The following is a 7167-nucleotide window of genomic DNA, read 5'->3' as shown; positions in this document are numbered from 1 at the left end:
AAAAATCTCAAACCTCAAAAAGTTTCAAAAATCATGAAAAATAGAAAACGAGTCGTCTCACCATGAAACTTTACGTAAAGGCTTAAGGGACCATTGTATGAATTTACAAGCCATAAAAATGGCATTGGCACGTAGAAATATGAAGATGTGCCTAAACCCACCTACCACCCTATCGATCCACGACTTGCGCATCTCTCTGGCCGGCGTAGTGCCCGCCCGCCCGCCCGTCCGCTCGTTTCGTCGGTTGGTTTAGGCATATGGAGTTCATTCCCAGTCTAACATCAGACCGAACCAAGGGTTGCGGTAGCACATGCTTGGCACGGGATGTGCTGGTGCCACATTTTTCTTCATCGGGGCACCATCTTTGGAGCATCGTTGGAGAACCTGACCGACGGCATTGGGGTTCTGGTGATCGGGGTGGCCGGGGGGCATGCGCACATGATATGCGATGGGTGCTGGTACTTGGCCCTTATATTGGCCCCCTATCCCTCATCAAACCTTGAGAACTCACACCCCCTTAAAGAGCATTTGAGATTTTACAGGTTTGCTGCCAGTAGCCATTAAAGTGTCTGAAATGGGGACACGTTTTTCAAATTGGCACAAAATCTTGTACACTTCGAGCTTTTAGCTGAATTTTTTTGTGCATGCCAACAATAATACAAGGATCACGCCTACCAAGTTTGGGGCCGAAACTCCTTTCGAAAAAATTTAAAAAAATCCTGAACCACAAAAAGTTTTGAAAATCGTGCAAAATAGAAAACGAGTCGTCTTGCCATGAAACTTCACGTGAAGGCTTAAGGGACCATTGTATGAATTTACAAGCCATAAAAATGGCATTGGCATGTAGAAATATGAAGATGTGCCTAAACCCACCTACCACCCTATCGATCCACGGCTTGCGAATCCCATCTCTCTGGTCGACGTAGTGCCCGCCCGCACGCCCGCCCCCTCGTTTCGTCAGTTGGCTTAGCCATACAGAGTTCATTCCCAGTCTAAGATTGGACCAGACCGAGGGTTACGACAGCAAGATCAGTAGCACACAGAGGGGGACCCGATCGATCCACGGCTTGCGCATCCCACCCCTCTGGCCGGTTGAGCGCCCGCACGCTCATTTCGTGGGTTGACTTAGGCATACGGAGTTCATTCCCAGTCTAAGCATACGGAGTCCATTCCCAATCTAAGATCGGACTAGACCAAGGGTTGCGGTAGGACATGCTGGGCTCGGGCATGTGCTGGTGCTGCATTTTTCTTCGTCAAGGCACCATCGTCGGAGCATCGTCGGAGAACCTGACCGGGGGCATTGGGGTTCTGACAATCGGGGGGGCCGTGGGGGTGTGCGCACATGATGTGCAATGGGTGCTGGTACTTGGCCCTTATATTGGCCCCCTATCTCTCATCAAACCTCAAGAACTCACACCCCCTTAAAGAGCAATTGAGATTTTACAGGTTTGCTGCCAGTAGCCATTAAGGTGTCTGAAATGGGGATACTTTTTTCAAATGGTCAGACAATCATGTACACTTTGAGTTTTGGCTGATTTTTTTTATGCATGCAAAAAAAAATACAAGGATTGCGTGTACAAAGTTTGAGGCCAAAACTCCTTTCAAAAAAATTTTAAAAAATCTCGAAACCGTAAAAAGTTTCAAAAATCGTGAAAAATAGAAAACGAGTCGTCTTGCCAAGAAACTTTACGTGAAGGCTTAAGGGACCATTGTATGAATTTACAAGCCATAAAAATGGCATTGGCATGCAGAAATATGAATCTGTGCCTAAACCCACCTACCACCCTATCGATCCACGGCTTGCGAATCCCGTCTCTCTGGCCGACTTAGTGCCCCCCCGCCCGCCTGCTCGTTTCATCGATTGGCGTAGGCATACTGAGTTCATTCCAAGTCTAAGATCGGAACAGACCAAGAGTTGCGGCAGCAGCATCGGCAGCACGCAGAGGGGGACCCAACCGATCCCCGGCTTGCGCATCATGCTCCTCTGGCCGGCTGAGTACCCGCACGCTCGTTTCGTGGGTTGACTTAGGCATACGGAGTTCCTTCCCAGTCTAAGCATACAGAGTTCATTCCCAGTCTAAGATCAGACCGGACCGAGGGTTGCGACAGCACATGCTGGGCTCGGGCATGTGCTGGCGCCGCATTTTTCTTCGCCGGGGCACCATCACCGAAGAACCCGATCGACGGCCTCGAGATTCCGACGATCAGGGGGTCGAGGGGTGTGTGCACATGATATGCGATGGGTGCTGGTACTTGGCTCTTATATTGGCCCCCTATGCCTCATCAAACCATGAGAACTCACAGCCCCTTAAAGAGCATTTGAGATTTTACAAGCTTGCTACCAGTAGCCATTAAAGTGTCTGAAATGGGGACACTTTTTTCAATTGGTCACAAAATCTTGTACACTTCGAGTTTTTAGCTGAATTTTTTTGTGCATGCCAAAAAAAATACAAGGATCATGTCTACCAAATTTGGGGCCAAAAATCCTTTTGAAAAAATTTTAAAAAATCCCGAAGCTTAAAAAGTTTCAAAAATCGTAAAAAATAGAAAACAAGTCGTCTTGCCAGGAAACTTCACATGAAGGCTTAAGGGACCATTGTATGAATTTACAAGCCATAAAAATGGCATTGGCACATAGAAATATGAAGATGTGCCTAAACCCACCTACCACCCTATCGATCCACGGCTTGCGCATCTCGTCTCTCTGGCCGACGTAGCGCCCACCCGCCAGCTCGTTTCGTTGGTTGGCTTAGGCATACGGAGTTCATTCCCAGTCTAAGATCGGACCAGACCGAGGGTTGCGATAGCACATGCTCGGCTCGGGCATGTGCTAGTGCCATAATTTTCTACGTCGGGGCACCATCGTCGGAGCATCACCGGAGAACCTGACCGACTGCATTAGGGTTCCGGTGGTCGGGGGGCTGAGGGGGTGTGCGCACATGATGTGTGATGGGTGCTGGTACCTGGCCCTCATATTGGCCCCCTATCCCTCATCAAACCTCGAGAACTCATACCCCCTTAAAGAGCATTTGAGATTTTACAGGTTTGCTGCCAGTTGCCATTAAAGTGTCTAAAATGGGGACACTTTTTTCAAATGGTCACAAAATCATGTACACTTTGAGTTTTTAGCTGATTTTTTTTGTGCATCCCAAAAAAAATAGAAGGATCACGTCTAAAAAATTTTGAGGCCAAAACTCCTTCCGAAAAAATTTTCAAAAATCTTGAACCGTAAAAAGTTTCGAAAATCATGAAAAATAGAAAACGAGTCGTCTTGCCATGAAACTTCACGTGAAGGCTTAAGGGACCATTGTATGAATTTACAAGCCATAAAAATGGCATTGGCATGCAGAAATATGAAGATGTGCCTAAACCCACCTACCACACTATCGATCCACGGCTTGCGCATCCCGTCTCTCTGGCTGACGTAGTGCCCGCCCGCCCGTCCGCCTGCTTGTTTCTTCGGTTGGCTTAGGCATACGAAGTTCATTCCCAGACTAAGATCAGATCGGATCGAGGGTTGCAGCAGTAGGATCGGCGTCACATAGAGGGGGACCCGAACGATCCTCGGCTTGTGCGTTGCGCCCCTCTGGCCAGCTGAGCGCCCGCACACTCGTTTCATGGGTTGACTTAGGCATACGGAGTTCATTCCGAGTCTAAGATTACAGAGTTCATTCCCAGTCTAAGATTGGATCGGATTGAGGGTTGGGACAGCACATGCTAGGCTCGAGTATGTGCTAGTGCCTCATTTTTCTTCGCCGGAGCACCATCGCCGGAGCATCACCAGAGAACCTGACCGGTAGCATTAGGGTTCCAGCGATCGGGGGGGCCAGGGGGTGTGCGCAAATGCTATGCGATGGGTGTTGGTACTTGTCCCTTATATTGGCCCCCTATCCCTCATCAAACCTCGAGAACTCACACCCCCTTAAAGAGCATTTGAGATTTTACAGGTTTCCTGCCAGTAGCCATTAAAGTGTCTGAAATGGGGACACTTTTTTCAAATGGTCACAAAATCTTGTACACTTTGAGTTTTTAGCTGATTGTTTTTTTGCATGCCAACAAAAATACAAGGATCACGTCTACCATGTTTGGGGCCAAAACTCCTTCCGAAAAAATTTTAAAAAATCCCGAACAGTAAAAAGTTTTGAAAATCGTGAAAAATAGAAAACGAGTCGTCTTACCATGAAACTTCACGTGAAGGCTTAAGGGACCATTGTATGAATTTACAACCCATAAAAATGGCATTGGCATGCAAAAATATGAAGATGTGCCTAAACCCACCTACCACCCTATCGATCCACGGCTTGCGCATCCCGTCTCTCTGGCCGGCGTAGTGCCCGCCCGCCCGTCCGCTAGCTCATTTCATCGGTTGGCTTAGGCATACGGAGTTCATTCCTAGTCTAAGATTGGATCGGACCGAGGGTTACAACGGCATATGCTGGGCTCGGGCATGTGCTGGTGCTACATTTTTCTTCATCGAGGCACCATCGCCAGAGCATCGTCGGAGAACTTGATCGACGGCATTGGGATTCCGGTGATCGGGGGGGCCGGGGGGGTGTGCGCACATGATGTGCGATGGGTGCTGCTACTTGGCCCTTATATTGGCCCCTATCCCTCATCAAACCTTGAGAACTCACACCCCCTTAAAGAGCATTTGAGATTTTACAGGTTTGCTGCCAGTAGCATTAAAGTATCTTAAATGGGGACACTTTTTTCAAATGGTCACAAAATCTTGTACACTTCGAGTTTTTAGCTGATTTTTTTTGTGCATGCCAACAAAAATACAGGGATAACATCCACCAAGTTTGGGGCCAAAACTCCTTCCGAAAAAATTTTCAAAAATCTCGAACCTTAAAAACTTCTAAAAATCGTGAAAAATAGAAAACGAGTCTTGCCATGAAACTTCACGTGAAGGCTTAAGGGACCACTGTATGAATTTACAAGCCATAAAAATAGCATTGGCATGCCAAAATATGAAGATGTGCCAAAACCCACCTACCACCCTATCGATCCACGGCTTGCGCATCCCGTCTCTCTGGTCGGCATAGTGCCCGCCCGCCCGTCCGCTCGTTTCGTCGGTTGGCTTACCCATACGGAATTCATTCCCAGTCTAAGATCAGACCAGATCGAGGGTTGCAGCAGCAAGATCGATAGCACACAGAAGGGGACCCGAACGAACCTCGGCGTACGCATCCCGCCCCTCTGGCTGACTGAGTGCCTGCACGCTCGTTTCATGTCTTGACTTAGGCATACGGAGTTCATTCCCAGTCTAAGCATACGGAGTTCATTCCCAGTCTAAGATCAGATCGGACCGAGTGCTACGACAGCACATGGTGGGCTCGGGCATTTGCTGGTGCCGCATTTTTCTTCGTCGGGGCACCATCGTCGGAGCATCACCAGAGAACCTGACCAGCGGCATTGGGGTTCCGACGATCGGGGGGGCCGGGGGGTCGGGGAGGTGTGCGCACATGATGTGCGATGGGTGCTGGTACTTGGCCCTTATATTGGCCCCCTATCCCTTATCAAACCTCGAAACTCACCCCCCTTTAAAGAGCATTTGAGATTTTACAGGTTTGCTGCCAGTAGCCATTAAAGAGTCTGAAATGGAGACACTTTTTTCAAATGGTCACAAAATCTTGTACACTTCGCGTTTTTGGCTGATTTTGTTTGTGCAAGCCAAAAAAAATACAAGGATCATGTCTACCAAGTTTGGGGCCAAAACTCCTTCCGAAAAAATTTTAAAAAAATCTCAAACCGCAAAAGGTTTCAAAAATCATGAAAAATTGAAAACGAGTCCTCTTGCCATGAATCTTCACGTTAAGGCTTGAGGGACCATTGCGTGAATTTACAAGCCATAAAAATGGTATTGGCACGTAGAAATATGAAGATGTGCCTAAACCCACCTACCACCCTATCGATCCACGGCTTGCGCATTCCGTCTCTCTGGCCGGCGTAGTGCCCGCCCACCCGCTCGTTTCGTCGGTTGGCTTAGGCATACGGAGTTCATTACCAGTCTAAGATAGGATCGGATCAAGGGTTGTGGTAGTAGGATTGGCAGCACGTAGAGGGGGACCTGACTGATCCCCGGCTTTCGCATCTCGCCCCTCTGGCCGGTTGAGCGCTCGTATGCTCGTTTCGTGGGTTGACTTACGCATACGGAGTTCATTCCCAATCTAAGATCAGACCAGACCGAGGGTTCCGGCAGCACATACTGGGCTCGATCATGCACTGGTGCTGCATTTTTCTTCATCAGGACACCATCGTCGAAGCATTGCCGGAGAACCTGACCAGCGGTATTGGGGTTTCAGGGATCGGGGGGGCCATGGGGTGTGCGCACATGATGTGCAAAGGGTGCTGGTACTTGGCCCTTATATTGGCCCCCTACCCCTCATCAAACCTCGAGAACTCACACCCCCTTAAAGAGCATTTGAGATTTTACAGGTTTGCTGCTAGTAGCCATTAAAGTATCTGAAATGGGAACACGTATTTCAAATGGTCACAAAATCTTGTACACTTCGAGTTTTTAGCTGAAATTTTTTGTGCCTGCCAACAAAAATACAAGGATCACGTCTACCAAGTTTGGGGCGAAAACTACTTTCAAAAAAATTTTAAAAAAATCCCGAACCGTAAAAGTTTTGAAAATCATGAAAAATACAAAACGAGTCGTCTTGCCATGAAACTTCACGTGTAGGCTTAAGGGACCAGTGTATGAATTTACAAGCCATAAAAATGGCATTGGAATGCAAAAATATGAAGATGTGCCTAAACCCACCTACCACCCTATCGATCCATAGCTTGCGCATCCCGTCTCTTTGACTGATGTAGTGCCCGCCCGTCCACTCGTTTGCTCAGATGGCTTAGGCATACGGAGTTCATTCCCAGTCTAAGATCAGACCAGACCGAGGGTTGCGGCAGTAGGATCGGTAGCACACAGAGAAAGACCCAACTGATCCCTGGCTTGCGCATCTCGCCCCTCTGGCTGGCTGAGCGTCCGTACGCTCATTTCGTGGGTTAACTGCGGCATACGGAGTTCATTCCCAGTCTAAGTATACAGAGTTCATTCCCAGTCTAAGATCGAATTAGATCGAGGGTTACGACAGCACATGCTGGGCTCGGGCATGTGCTGGTGCCACATTTTTCTTCGCCAGGGCACCATCGTTGGAGCATCGT

Source organism: Durio zibethinus, chromosome 16, assembly GCF_047325235.1.
Source record: "Durio zibethinus cultivar Kanyao isolate XHJ-2024 chromosome 16, ASM4732523v1, whole genome shotgun sequence".
Classification (NCBI taxonomy): Eukaryota; Viridiplantae; Streptophyta; class Magnoliopsida; order Malvales; family Malvaceae; genus Durio; species Durio zibethinus.
The sequence above is the reverse complement of the archived record's forward strand: the minus strand, read 5'-3'. Positions refer to the sequence as shown.